We start from the raw sequence: 14,768 nt of genomic DNA, 5'->3' as shown, positions 1-14,768 counted from the left end.
TTAAATCAGACTCCAAAAAAGAGGTATCTCGTGGGATATAGCGAGACCTCAAAGGCATACAAAATCTACGTTCCTAGCAACAGGAAGATTGTAGTAAGGCAAGATGTAAAGTTCATGGAAGACAGAACTTTCAGAAAATCTCGAGAGATGCCTGCAGGAGATCAATCATCAGATGTTCCTTTAGTCCAACAGCAACAGGGACCGTAGGTAGAACAAGTAGGGGGACAGTCACAGGATTCGAGTACAGTGACTAGTACCAACATCTCCTCAGGGGCAGGAGATCTAGGAAGTTCTCAGTAGACAGAGCTGCAAGTACAGGTAGAGGAACAGATTGAACCTCCCACCACCAATGGTAGGACCAGTAGGGAAGTGCGTCAGACCTTGAAGGACGCATAAGAGTTTGTCGGAGCTCCTAGAACTAACAAGAGGCAGCGCAGGCAACCTAACAGATACTAGGCCTTGGTGGCTCAAGTTGCAGAACCCTCCAATTTTCAGGAAGTCGCACAACATCAGTTGTGGATGGATGCCATGGTAGAAGAATACAGTTCTATCATGACAAATGATGTTTTGGAGGTGGTGCCTAGACCAAAGGATAGATCATTTGTAGGTTCCAGATGGATCTACAAGATCAAGTACGCTGCATATGGAAGTGTAGAGAAGTATAAAACTAGATTTGTGGCAAAGGGGTATGCACAAAAAGAAGGAATAGACTATGAGGAGATCTTCACCCCAGTTGCCAGATATACCTCTATCAGATCCATCATATCCCTAACAGTGCAGATGGGATGGGAAATTCACCAGATGGACGTCAAGACAACATTCTTGAACAAGGTGATAGAAGAAGAGGTGTACATAGAGTAGCCTGAAGGCTTCGAAACTCATGAGAAGCACACTCATGTATGCAGATTGAAGAAAGCCCTATATGGGCTCAAGCAAGCACCCAGGGCGTGGTACGGTCAGATTGACAGTTACTTGCAGCAGTTGGGATTCATCAAGAGTGATGCAGATCCCAATCTCTACTATCTGATGGTGGAGAATGAGCCTCTCATTCTAGTTTTATATGTAGATGATTTGTTTTTGACAGGATCATCAAGGCTCATAGAGGACTGCAAAAGGAACCTTGCAGCAAAATTTGACATGAAGGATATGGGGTTGATGCACTATTTTTTGGGTTTGGAAGTATGGAAGAAGAATGGGGAAATCTTCCTTGGGCAAGGGAGATATTCTACAGAAATTCTGAAGAGAATCATAATGCAAGATTGCAGAGCCATGACACCAATGATTACCAACTGGAAAAAGATAGATGTCTCAGGGGACAGGGAAGTCGATCCCACCTTATACAGATAGCTAATTGGGTCACTCATGTATCTGAGCAACACCAGGCCAGACATTTGCTTCAATGTCAATACCCTTAGTTAGTTCATGTGTCATGTCCCCATTTTTATTCTTCTTCATAGTACAACCAGGGTGGATTTCTAGGGCAGGGGATGGCCAGGTCAGTGGAGTAGGTTTATGTCATCAGGGGTCCCGATGGAGTTTTGAGGAGTTTTTATGGGATTTGATGGCATTCGCTTGGCATATTCCATCATCCGCACAATTTGCCTTTCATTCCATCACATTCTAACAACTTTCAAAAATCAACGTTATTATTGGGCATAACTTAATTAATTATGCTCGAAGTGGCATTCCAAGGAGATTAATTGATGGAACACCTCAGTGTAATAGCTCGTTGGAACTGGAATGAGAAGATCTACAAGATGGGATGGTTAGATATGAGTTTTAGTAACCTGAGGAGACGTGGTGGCCAATTTACCCCTTTCCCGCATTAAAAAGAATATTTTAATTGAAATAAAAGAGGGAAAAGTGCTCCATGATTAAAATAATAATAAAATAGAAGGTTCTAGAGTAGTCCATCGAATCTATAAAAGAGGAGGAGACCATTGGAGGACATCTTGGAGTTGATATTGTTTCTTGTATGACAGGTTGAGAACCTAGTTCTCTACTCCATTGGTAGCCCCAGGACGAAAACCTTCGGGTGATTTAGAGAAATTGGGCGAGCACCCATCTCCCCTTGGTGGATTCATTCAGAATTCACAGGAGCTCTTATTGGTTGCATGTTCATTTTGAGAGGCCAGATCCAGCGCCATAGTATACCCATTTTGGGGCTAGATGTAGTTTGCAGTAGTTGTTTGACCTTCTTAGCGATTGCCAGCTATTTCATAATGTTATGTACCCCTGTTTTTGGTTGATATAATAAAGTTGAGATTTCCTTCTGCTCATCAGTGTTATTTGCATGTTCTATGTTGTAAAATCTTACATGCAATCTTTTGTTTATGAATGAAAAATTTATATTGAAGGTTTGTTCCAAATTTATTTTATTTGAGACATTACAGTGGTATCAGAGCTGGTTTTCCTACCAGCGTGAGGGTTTCATTGCAGATCCACTTCAGAAGAAGATCGAGGGTTTATTGTTTTGAGGCATTATTAGATCCAGGAAAGTTATGTGTCAAGTGTTTGACAAAACACTCGAGAAATTATTGTCTCATGAACAAATTGTCTAGTAAATATTAATTATTCGATGAAGTTGAATCGAATGTTACGGGGCCCAAAAAGCTACAGATCAAATTTTATTTATAAAAAGGCTGAAACATTAATTGTGTTGTTGAGCCAATTTTGAAATATTGGTGGCCAAATTACTAAGAGCCGAGAATTTGTGGCCAGGCAGAGATATAGTTTCGGGCCACATTTATGGTGCAATTTGGGGGCAAGTCATCGAATTGATTTTCGAAAAAAATTGATCGAAGGCCCACTCTTTGTTTTGCCAAGCCACAATGAGGAAGCTCCAGGCTGAGAAGTTCGTGAAAGCTGATCTAGGGACGCGTCATCTTAATTCTCAGAGGAAATTAACCCAGGGCGAAAACTAATTGGGAAATTGACGACAATTTTGTGTAGAACGATCGACAGCCAAATCCCTTGATCGAATTTCCAGTTCCGAGAGTCGGGCCACATTGCAGGTGTGTTATGATGAATTGATGGAGTGCGGCTCAAATGGGCGGTGATCTTCTGACTGAATGCAAGTAGAAACTATTACAGCTGTAAAATTTTGAGGTTATGAGCTAGCGAGAAGGCCAACAATGACGCCATGTCTGTCATTCAAACTGTATGGAAACGAATTTTCTTCTGAAGAGTGCAATATGCCATGTTGATAATCGTTGGCGCAGCTAGGGTTGTAAATTCTCTGTAAGAGGATAGACAGATTGTAACAATACACAAAGATGTTGGGTTTCACCATTGGGGCGACAACTTTGAATGACCGAGTTCACCAAGCATCCAGTGAACGAGTTGAGGACAGAATCGCACACACAAGACTCAGGAGAATTCAGAGGTGCCTGCGCCAATTGATGAGTGCCAAACCTCAAATTTCTTGCAAGGAGCCGAGAAGCTTGAAGCTTTAATTTAATTTCTAGGGATTGAAGCTTTAATTCCGTGGTCATTTGTTTCTCAACTACACCCGCATTGGAGACATAAGAGGTCGAAGGCATATAATACACAAGATTGTTTATTCCAAATTTGAAGATTCAAAGCTTATTTATAAGGGGCGCTCATTAGTGAAGACCGAATTGGTTTTCGAGACATCTCCAGCACAAGCTCTGCCAACTGATAATTGTTCCAGACCGAGTTAGTTGGAGCGTTGCGATGGCAAGCTGATCTGGTGGACAGTTGTTGTGCATGGGAAGACAAATTTTCACTGTTAGTTAGCGTGTTGGTGGAATGGATCGAGCGGGAAAAGGTTAGACAGAGCGATTAATTTTCCTGTGACGAATACGCATGCTCGGGTTCAGTAGACAGTGTCGGTGGAGTTGTTAAATTAGACAGACAAATTTGTTTGTACTAATATCCATATTTGTCATTGTTTAGTGGCTAGTCGTGTAATCCTCTGTGGTTGTGCGAGTGGCAGAATCATGGCTTGGGTAAAGGTTGATTGAAATAATGTTGCTCCTACAGTTCACAGTCAGACAATACCTAGAAACCAAATTGCCAGAAGGGGATCGGACATATTGACCGATTGATTGTTTATCTCAAATACTGAATTTCGTTGCCCAGATTGACATTCATTGTTCTCCACGGGTTCGCAGCGCTAAGAAGGAGGTTCGAATTAGCCATGGGTAGCCTGTCAGAGCCATTTGAGGTTCGACTTTCCTAGTGGAAGTGGAACGTACTGCTATCCCTTAGTCCCTGAATCAGTTTTTCTTGAAGGACGAGATCCACCTACCATTCGGGGCATCTAAACATCAATACAAAGACCACTGTTAGGCTAGATTGTTGAGTATTAAAGATAAGGAAAAATTGATAATTGAGCTCGAAGATCAGGTTCCTCATTCTATTTTCCTAATTTCCTCTCTAGAACTGGTTTCTCGGTGATTTATATAATTGTTGTTCACTGATATCTTCCTCAGTATGCTTCTAGTTGCTTATTCTCATAAAATTACTTGTTATCACATGTGAGCCAGAAGACCCATTTTAATTGAAAAAAAAACCCACTGTGGGTGGGGGAATTGAAATTGTTTAAAACTCAGAAATTGTCTATCATTTGGTGATATTTTACAGTGACCAGTTTTTCACTAGTGTACTGGCATGAGCCCTGTAATACCTATATATTGATGGTAAACTACAAAGCCTCCCAAAACGTCAAGGCCAGCCAATGTAAGTTTGAGTCTCATACTGTCCCGCTGAGTCCATATTGTATGTGTTGATCTCTAGGGGCTGATGCTTGAAAAGACAGAGATGTATTATCATTGTTGTGTGAGTTTGAGTTTATAGTTGTTGTAACACTGTATATAGGGTGCTAGTAGAGCTGCTATCTGATGGAGATTCTAAGACACCTCATAAACCAACACAACAATACAAAAGTTGATGTCGTAAGTCACAATGTTTCTATAGACCAGAAAACCAGGCAGAACAACAGACCCTTCTCAAAGGGAGTTTATGCCATTCTTCAGAGAGAATAACCAAAGGATGTGCAGAAGGGGCAAGAAATAAGACACAATATTTTTGCTCTTGGAACATATTTGAACCGCATGAGGGTCACATGGAAAGTTTTCTTCAAACTTGATGAACTAGATGCCCTCCTTTCCAAAGTGAGCCAATTAGAAGGGAAAAAGTTAATTTTGGCTCTAAGACTAGCTATGCTTGCTCCATACAACCCAAGTTCTTGGAAGAACCTTGTGAAGGGGTTAGAATTCCAGTAGCATCTTGTTTTAATAGCATCACGAGACTGACCGCACCTATAGCTCCATACAATGATGATGTGATGAGAAGAGTTTTCAAACTGAGAGTAGAAACTTTCCAGGACTTGGACAACAGTATAGGCTCTATCTTTGGGAAGAAGCTTGATATTCTAGGAGGCATGGCCATGACTAGGACTTACGAGATCCTGTTTGATCTGTAGTATGAAGATTTGACCCTACAGATGTTCCAATGCTTCTTCAGCATTAGGAAACATCATCTTGACAGAGTCATAGCACACATGAGGTCCATCATGTCCTCATGTATGAGAGGCCATGTCCCATGATGACATTTATCGGGAGTTGCAGTCTCTATTGTTGTCTGTTTGGAGGAGAGAGCAGTTGGTCTCACCTGCTACTTATGAGCTAGCCAAGAGGTTGGTTGAGCAAAACATTGGGTTGTTCAGGAGGCAATTGACCAGGGAGGAGCAGCTCAAGATTGGGGGATCATGCAGCAAGAATGAGATGAGGAGGAAGGGACTTTGCTTTGTCTGCAAGGCACCTTGGGGACCTAGCCACTCATGCTTGAGTGATGCTGGGGAGATGGTGTGAAAATTCCTAAACTGGAATTCCTACTGCAACAACTGATGATATTTCTCGTACTTGCTAGATTTACATGAACAAGTTATTTGTAGTTTCCTACAGCAAATATTGAAATACATACATCGCAGCCTTCACTTAATTAATTTATATGCGGAAACAAGAGATTGAGAAAGAAAGAAAATACAACACAATAACACCATTATTTTTGGACAAATGTCCCTCGAAAAACCAAATGCAAAAACAACAGACTAAGCAAGAAAGAAAATACAACACAATAACACTATTATTTTTGGACAAATGTCCCCGGAAAATCCAAATGCGAGAAAACCGGTGCAGCAGATATGAGGGTTTATTATTATTAAGCAATAGAAAATTTTAAATACATCTCTGAATACCTTAAGGGTTGTTCAGTTATAGAGAGAGAAATACTGGCCAAAAGATTTGTGAGATTACCTCACACTATCACTGAGAAAAATCTCGGTTGATCGGGTCAATAGATGAGGTGCTTCTGGTAGGCCTTGTGCTGCCTCTGTGCAGTCCTCATGCAATCCTTGCATCAATCACTCTAGGTACTGCATCACCATCTAGCTGATCGATTCGCTACCCGGAGTCACTGCTCTCAGCCTCCCGATCTCACACCCCGACTCTCAGCTTCAGAAACTGACTCTGCCGCAAAATTTCAAACTCTCTCACACTCTGCGCTGCCTCTGCGTGGCCCTGTGTCAGCCTCTCGTGAGAGTTGCTGGATCACTCTCTGCCTCTCTCTACTGATGACTCTCCGGCTAAGAAAACATCTCTCTCTCTGGATGCTATCCCTGCCCCCCAATTACAAGAAATCTACTCGATCAAAATTTCCTCCTAAGAACTTCTCACTTCAGAAATTCAATCTCTTGATATCTCAATGTGTTCTCCAAGTGCCCATCAAGCCTTCTCTTATAATCCTCTCGTTGATCAATCGGCGGCCTAGATTAGAGCCTAATCAATGGCTAGGATCATATTGACTTGATCTCCACCTTCTTCTAGAAGTTTCACCACAGTTTATATTAATACCCTTTAATTATTTTATTTTCCTAAGTTTAGACTTAGGGTCCCTTTAAAAATAATTAATTATTTTATTAAAATTGTTTCTGGGTGGAATTTCCCAAAACGCTTTCTGGGTTCTTTGGAATACATGCATCTAAGCCTCCCTGCAAAATTTGAGACTTAGAGCATATCCAATGCTACCACAAATAAACACTCCCTCTTAGCGAGGAATGTGCTCTAGCAATGCCTTCAATTTGAAGCACTACTCTATTCTATAACATCTCCCTCTGCAATGCTGATGTCTGACCTCCTATCCATCAACCACTACGCAAATGTTGCATCTGTACTACTACTGACCCTGCCACTGTCAACACTGCATCTGTACTGCAACTCCCTGTGAAATTTTGCATTTGTGCTGCCACTGACACTGCCATTGCCAATTGCCTCTACACTGCAACCTATTGTTGCTACTGCATCAGCAACATAAAAACATCCCAAATTACTGAACTATGTTCAGTATGATACCATGTGAATGTTGGAGCTTGACTGCTGCTAGTCTCTGCACTGACCCTCTGAATCTACTGCACTGTTGCTGACCTCTGCTCTGTGTCATCTGCACTATTGCCAACTCTGCTCTGCGTTGTAAAGCCTCTGGCGCTCCTAGCCACTGCAATTGTCTCTCCGACACTCCTTGACATCATCCAACACTAGTCCATCTTGCTACTTCTGATCTGGGCTCCCGTAGCAAGGAAATGATCCTAGATATGGGCTCCTCAAGGATCTTGCCCATCTATAGCTCTTTTGAACTACATCCTTAGATCACCCCACCTCCCTTGTGGAGATGTGGCTTCCATTTCTACCACAAATAGAAAGTTGAATGACCTCCTCTCTCCTCTGTGCTCCTACTGGGCTAGCCTACACACTCCCTGCCGGAGCTAGTAAAACTGTTGCCCCTTGTTGCTGCTCAGCTCTAGAGAATTCGAATTCCCTGGATAGGAATTCTCCGAGGAAGAAATTCCCTCAATTGTGCTCCTCCTCCTAACGATTTTCTGCATAGCAAACTGCTTGCAGAAAAATCTGCGTTCCACCAGCTCTCCTCATGCTGAGATTTCAGCGCTGCTCCCTCTGCCCCAACAAAAACTCAATCCGGAAGCCCATCTCTCCGTCAACTCACTCGGAGAGAGACTGTCTCGAAATTTCAACCCTTAGGCTATGAACTGTGCAAACCCTATGTGGTTTCGAACTGCGGCCTCCTACAGATTTTCGATTTCCCTCTTTTGCTTAGCGTTGGGTTCTCTGGCACTGCTCTTCTTGTTCCACCTGCAGCTCTGATACCATGTGAAAATTCCTAAACCAGAATTCCTACTACAACAACTGATGATATTTCTCCTACTTGTTAGATTTACATGAACAAGTTATTTGCAGTTTCCTATGACAAATATTGAAATACATACACTGCAGCCTTCACTTAATTAATTTATATGCGGAAACAAGAGACTGAGCAAGAAAGAAAATACAACACAATAACACCGTTATTTTTGGACAAATGTCCTCGGAAAAACCCAATGCGGGAAAACCGGTGCAACAGATCTGAGGGTTTATTATTATTAAGCAGTAGAAAATTCTAAATACATCTCTGAATACCTCAAGGGTTATTCAGTTACAGAGAGAGAAATACTGGCAGAAAGATTTGTGAGATTACCTCACACAATCACTGAGAAAAATCTCGGTTGATCCAGTCACTGGATGAGGTGCCTCTAGTAGGCCTTGCGCATACCTCACACAATCCCTGTGTCAATCCCTCTAGGCACTGCGTCACCCAACCAGCTGATCAATTTTCTACCCGGAGTCACTGCTCTCAGCCTCCCGATCTCACACCCTGGCTCCCGGCTTCTGAAACTGACTCTGCTCCAAAATTTCAGACTCTCTCTCACCCTCTGCGCTGCCTCTGCGTGGCCCTGCGTCAGCCTCTGCGTGAGAGTTGCTGGATCACTCTCTACCTCTCTCTGCTGATGATTCTTTGGCTGAGAAAACATCTCTCTCTCCGGATGCTATTCCTGCCCCTCAATTGCAAGAAATATACTCGATCAAAATTTCCTCCTAAGAACTTCTCATTTCAGAAATTCAATCTCTTGATATCTCAGTGTGTTCTCCAAGTGCCCATCAAGCCTTCTCTTATAATCCTCTCATTGATCAATCAACGGCCTAGATTAGATCCTAATCAATGGCTAGGATCATATTGACTTGATCTCCGCCTTCTTTTATAAGTTTCACCCACAATTTATATTAATACCCTTTAATTATTTTATTTTCCTAAGTTTAGACTTAGGGTCCCTTTAAAAATAATTAATTATTTTAATAAAATTGTTTCTGGGTGGAATTTCCCAAAACACTTTCTAGGTTCTTTGGAATGCATGTGCCTAAGCCTCCCTGCAAAATTTGAAACTTAGAACACATCTGATGCTACCAGAAATCAGCAAATGGTAGAGGTAGAATAGGAGGAGATTCCTTTTGACTTTCAGGGTAAGGAATCTTCTTTGGACGAGTCCATGGGTTCATATGATGATACCTCTGAGGAGCACGAGCAGTCATGTGGAGTTGATGTCAGTAACCCGGATGTGCATCCATGTGTGGTAGAGGAGTATGACGGGCAGCTGATTATTCCTAGGAGGGAAGGAGACTCGGGAGCCAATGAGCGACTAGTGATTCAGCATAGGGAGCAGCAGGCAGATGACACACCCAATGTGTGGGACAGGCGAGTGTTGGAGAGTCAACTAGTGGCTCATGTTGAGTCCACGATGGAGGATGAGCAAACACCCTTCGGGCTAGCCATTGGAGTGGAGCAGACAAATGTGCAAGCAACCTCTAGGGAGGCAATATTTGTAGACACTTGTCTTCATGAGGTGTTGGAGGTTGACAGGGTAGTGTTGCAGAAGGCTAGCAGATGGCAAGAGCGTGGAGTCTCCGATTAGAGGAGGGAGGAGCTGTTGGAGATGGTGGTGTATCCATCTTTGGGCTAGCCCATTGGTAAGGTACCGATAGGTGCAATGGTAGCTAGCAAATCTAGAGTGTTTTCGAGCAACAGACCTCTCCAGGAGTTCATAGACAGGGCGTGCAGCTCAGTTTGGCCACTCGTACCTATTGTAGGGAGAGAGACAGGGTTCTCTTAGTGGATATTGTCGACTGACCAAGTAGAGAAACATGGGTTGAGTATGGATCAGCATCAACATAGTATACTTGTTCCTTACATTGGAGTCCATGGCCTAGATTGGCAGGAGATCATGAGTTGGTATCCTATTGATGGTGTGATATCCTTAGTCAGAGGCGTAGTAGAGCAGAGACCCCCAAACATGTCAAAGACTACATGCTCTAGTTGGTAGTGGGATACAGGTCAACAACTCTCCAACATTCCATCCCGGCATCAGGAGAGCAGGATTAGCGGTGGATTGAGTCAGGGGTTGGACTAGAGAGAGGTGATGAGTTGGTACGCAGTTGGTGGGGCAACATTCACAGCTAGAGCTATAGCACAACACGAGCCATGGAGCATTGATGCTCCTTCTTGGTGGCATTGGGATCCAGGTGGATCTACTAGTAGCAGGTTGAGTCAGAGATGGACATGGGATCCAGGTATTGGAGGATCCAATCATGTTTCGATAGCTTGGAGGCGTGACGTGGACCAGTGGTTTGTATGGGATCTGAGCATTGGGTCTCAGTTGTGTTGGGCCACCAGATTGGTCCATAGATTTGGATTGCTTGAGGGCAAGCAATCTTGGGAAGGGAGGACTGTCATGTCCCCATTTTTATTCTTCTTCATAGTACAACCAAGGTAGATTTCTAAGGCAGGGGATGGCCAGGTCAGTGGAGCAGGTTTATGTCATCAGGGGTCCTCATGGAGTTTTGAGGAGTTTTTATGGGATTTGATGTCATGCGCTTAGCATATTCCATCATCTACACAGTTTGCCTTTTGTTCCGTCGCATTCCGACAACTTTCAAAAATCAACGTTATTATTGGGCATAACTTAATTAATTATGCTCGAGGTGGCATTCCAGGGAGATTAATTGGTAGAACACCTCAGTGTAATAGCTCGTGAGTTTCAATGATCTGAGGAGACGTGGTGGCCAATTTACCCCTTTCCCACATTGAAAATAATATTTTAATTGAAATAAAAGAGGGAAAAGTGCTCCATGATTAAAATCATAATAAAATAGAAGGTTCTAGAGGAGTCCATCAAATCTATAAAAGAGGAGGAGACCATTGGAGGACATCTTAGAGTTGATATTTTTTCTTATATGAGAGGTTGAGAACCTGGTTCTCTACTCCATTGGTAGCCCCAGGACGAAAACCCTCAAGTGATTTAGAGAGATTGGGCAAGCATCTATCTCCCCTTGGTGGATTCATTCAGAATTCATAGGAGTTCTTATTGGTTGCATGTTCATTTTGAGAGGCCAGATCCAGCCCATAGCAGACCCATTTTGAGGTCGGATCTAGTTTGCAGTAGTTGTTTGAGCTTCTCAGTTATTTCCATCTATTTCATATTGTTATGTACTCCTGTTTTTGGTTGATATAATAACACTGATATTTCCTTTTGCTCATCATCTTTATTTGCATGTTCTATGTTGTAAAATTTTACATGGCAATCTTTTGTTTATGAATGAAAACTTTATATTGAAGGGTTGTTCTAAATTTATTTTATTTGGGACATTACATCATGGTGGAACCTAAAAGGGTACAATGGGCAGCAGCTAGGCACATTCTCAGATATGTGTGGGGAATATTCGGACTCGGGTTGAAATATACCCAAGGAGATGACATCAGGTTGAGCGGATTCACAGATGCAGATTGGGCAGGTAACTCAGTGGACAGGAAAAGTACCTCCAGGTACTGCTTTAGCGTTGGATTAAGAATGATCTCTTGGTGCAGTAGGAAGCAAAAGTCAGTAGCATTGAGCTCAGCGGAAACAAAATATATGGCAGCTAGCACAGCTACGTGCGAAGCCATATGGATTAGGAAATTGCTAGTGAGTTTGTTCAAGAAGAAAATGGGAGTGACCAGTGTTTACTGTGATAATCAAAGTTGCATTAAACTCTCTGAGAATCCAGTATTTCATGATAGATCGAAGCACATTGATATCAGATGTCATTTCATTAAGGATTGTGTTCAATGTGGGGTAGTTCAACTGCAGCATATCCCCACAGGTGATTAGGTAGCAGACATACTCACTAAAGCTCTAGGGAGAGTTAAGTTCATCCACTTTAGAGAACAAATGGGTATGGTGGAGAATCTGTCTCAATAGATTCTCAGCAATTGCAGTTGAGAGGGAGTTGCAGTAGTTGACAGCAGTTTAACAGGGTTAGCAGCAGCACAGATGCAACACATATCAGAGTTACACAATTGTTGGTGGGTAGCAGCATCCAGACATCAGCAGCGTGATAGGAGATGATGCAGAGATAGAGTGATGCTTCAGTAGGTTGCAGCATTAGAACACATTCCTCACTAAGAGGGAGTGTTGATATTTTGTAGCATCTGGTGTGTTCTAGCCACGAAATTTTGTGGAGAGGCTCGAATACTTGTATTCTTCATAACCCAGAAGTCATTTGGCAAATTACACCTAGAGATGATTTAATTAAAATAATTAACATTTTTAAATGGTTCCCTAAGTCTAAACTTAGGAAATTTGGTTAATTAAAGGGTATTAATTAATTCAAGTGTGAATCTTCTAGAAGAAGACATGGATTGATTTCTAGTTAATCTTAGCCATCGATTATGTTTTAATCTTGGTCGCCGATGCTCCAACAGAAGATTATAAGAACAAGTCGATGGGTAGATGGAGAATACACCAGAGCAGATACTCAGTTGCTCAAGCAAATCGATTTTCTCAGTGGCTGAAGTTTGGCAAGAGAAAATCGAATCAGAGAGTGAGTTGCAGGTGGGAGAGAGAGGGCATCAAAATAGTTTGGGAGCGCAGGACAAATCTGGAGGGGGAAACGTAAATGTCATGTCCCTTCCTAAATTAATTTGGAACAGGATTAATTATTACATTTTGGGGCCAATTTTGGAGGTGATGGGGCCCATTCGATTTTATTAGGAGGTTAGACTTAGCATAAGTTATTTTGTTGTGGTTAAGTTGATGTGGATAAGTATACGTGGGGGCCACCCACACTAGGAAAATATGCACTCCCTAGTTCGATTTGCATGGAGGAGAAGTCGTTGGTTAAGTGAGGGACCCACAATGGAGGGAAAAAGTGCTCCATGAAATCTATATAAGGAAGGCAACTCTCCTCATTTCATTCATCTTTTGGCATATCGATTTCTCTTTGGTTGCTCGAGCTGCTTAGCTGAGTCACTTGCTCTTCAGCACGAGTTCTTCAAGCGAAGAGCTCACCCTTTCTTCAGGGGACTTCGAGTGCCACCCTAGGAAGGTTTTTCTTCATTCTTGTGGGGGAGGATTTCGTTATGGTTTCTAGCAATTGCATTCATCTCCAGGTGGTGCGTATTGATGGAGGATGCAGTGAAGAGGAGGCCGAGTTTTCTTGTGGTGTCTTGCAGTGGAGTTTAGTTGGGAGATTTTCTAGAGAGGAGGAATAGGAGGTTTGCTGCCATTTTGGAGAGTTTGGGAGCTAGTGAAGAGTGCTTCTTTGTAGTACGACTTTCACACTTCCTTGTTGATTTGTGGTAGCATCGGATGTGCTCTAGCCATGAAAATTGGTGGAGACGCTAAAGCACATAAGATATCCAAGACCCATAAATCATTTTCAGAAATTCCATCCGGATGAAGAGTTATTGAAATAATTAATATTTTTAATGGGTTCCTAAGTCTAAACTTAGGAAAATAAAAATATTAATGTGTATTAATAAAGATAAGGATGAGAAGCCTCTAAGAGACGAGGATCAAGTTTGTTTTAATCTTAACCATTGATTAGAGACTTAATCTCGGTCGTTGATTCGTTAACAGGAAAAGTATAAGAGAAGACTTGAGGGTCATTTGGAGACACACCAGCAGATACTCAGTATCCCACGGAAAATTGATTTTCAGCAAGTGAAATCGATTTCCAAGGGAGAGTTGCAGGGTGGAGGAAGAGGGGGTGATTAACAGCAGTCAGGCAACTCAAAAGAGGTGAGACGGGGACTCTGAGAGACAGCGTAGAGGGAGATGCATATCACAGTGACTCAATGGATGATGCAGAGAAGGACAGAGCAGCGCAGAGCCATGCAGTGTGACGTAGTAGGGAAAGAAAGTCCTCCAAGGTGTCAGAAAGTCTCGGAGAAAAGTCTAAGGTGTTTTCTCCCAGTGTCTATGCAAAAATTTTCTATAAAAGTGATTGTTGTTGAAGATTAATAAAACCCTCCTCTGCTGCACCAGTTTTCCCACGTTGGGTTTTTCCGAGGACAATTGTCCAAAAATAACTGTGTTGATGTATTTGATTCTTGTGCATATATTTGTTTTTGTATAATGGTGTGATATTTGAAGTAGAATTTATTTTAATATTTACTGAAGGAATTTCATAAATAACTTATTGAAAAATAAGTAGGTAAAATAAATCAGTTGTTGCAGTAATAGAATTTCTGTTTAGAAATTTTAACATGGTATTAGAGCAAGAATTCAGAGACAAGAAGGGAAAATTAATTATGGGTGAAGGGCATGATGCAAAGGCATCCTCGACAGGAGACTCGTGTAGATTTTCAAAAGAATTGCACAAGAGATAGAAATTTCAATTTCTCTATGCTGGCTTCCAGATTGGAAGAAGAAGTTGCTTGCGTAGCAAGCTCTGCATTATCAGGGGTATGGTATATAGATAGTGGATCCTCATAGCATATCACAGGAATCTGGGAATGTTTCTCAAATTATCAAGAGGAAAGAATGAATTTTCATATCACCATGGGGAGTAAGGCAAAATGTACTCCAGTAGGGAAGGGTA

General features: G+C 42.1%; 1 protein-coding gene across 2 annotated transcripts in view; it reads right to left on the bottom strand.

The window, feature by feature from the left end:
• The window catches only part of LOC149182193 (ABC transporter A family member 7-like), a 330,418-nt gene that overhangs the window by 196,539 nt on the left and 119,111 nt on the right, over positions 1-14,768 (bottom strand). The gene's annotated exons all lie outside the window — the stretch shown is intronic.

Source organism: Pinus tabuliformis, chromosome 3_2 (genome assembly GCF_031772625.1).
Source record: "Pinus tabuliformis cultivar Carrire ecotype Pingquan chromosome 3_2, CPIR1, whole genome shotgun sequence".
Taxonomy (NCBI): Eukaryota; Viridiplantae; Streptophyta; class Pinopsida; order Pinales; family Pinaceae; genus Pinus; species Pinus tabuliformis.
This window is presented reverse-complemented; position numbering and strand designations above follow the sequence as displayed.